The following is a 1,132-nucleotide window of genomic DNA, read 5'->3' on the forward strand; positions in this document are numbered from 1 at the left end:
ATGTAGCAAAATGTAAAAAAATTTTAAAGAAAGCAAAGAATAAAACATTCAACATTAAATGTTTAATACTACTAACCACTTAAAGCACCATGAAGTGCACTTAAAAATAGGGTGTAATTTCAAGCAATATAACTTTGAATATCTTCTTATTCAAGCATTTTCAGAATGCTGTAAAATATCCACAGTATAGGTTTAGGGGGAAAGAAAAGTAGTAAATGATAAAAAAAGAGTTGTAATGATCAACTGATATTTTTTCTCCTTTTGAGGCTACCATACAGGAATTATAATGGTTTGCAGTGTACTATGCATGGTCAAATTTCATAAAATTATCAACTTCTTTTTATGAACAAATAATGTACGTCTACAAATTTGAACTTCATAAAAGCCAATATAAAACATATTTTCGTTTGTATTAACAAAGGTATGCTTTTCTGAATATGTTGTGGCTCTTAGGTGAAACTGATTTGACAAATTATTAGAGTATCAAAAACTCAGAGGAAACTATCAGTAGAATAATTAAAAGGTCAACATTCAAAAACAAAGCTTGTACCAACATTAACTTTTCAATTAATTATAGTAGGTTGAATTAAGTATAGAATTCAGGTGCTTATATTTTGATGTTAGATGCAGTTCTTCCCAGCAGAGTTTATTAAACATACAAATGTTGTGAATCTCCAATATCAAAAAGTGCAAAACTTGTGTTTGTTCAACAACTGCACATTTCATCATTTAACCCCTGTTTACTGGATTTCTTTTAAAACACAGATTATCTGTGTTAGCTGCTCCTACTTTTAATGTGATTAACTTAGAAGGAAAACAATCAGTTTCAAAACTGCAAACTTTGGTAATATGAAATAAAGGGATTTGAGCACCCCTTTTATTAAAGCATCTGTGGCCTCTGGGTTTGTTAGGAATTTTGTTTTTGACAGCAGTGGGACACAAATCTCAAATCCACAGTCCTCCTCCTTAGCCAGTGGGATATGCTTGATGTCTTAACTGTTGAAACTAATACTATTCACAGTGGTTTTAACTTCTTTTTTCTAGTTATATGATCTTACAAATCTTTTGAAATTAGAAGTGGCTGCATACATTTGTAGGGATGGGTGAAAAGAAGTTGAAAGAGAAAACAGTA

This window comes from Tachypleus tridentatus, chromosome 1, assembly GCF_004210375.1.
Source record: "Tachypleus tridentatus isolate NWPU-2018 chromosome 1, ASM421037v1, whole genome shotgun sequence".
NCBI lineage: Eukaryota > Metazoa > Arthropoda > Merostomata > Xiphosura > Limulidae > Tachypleus > Tachypleus tridentatus.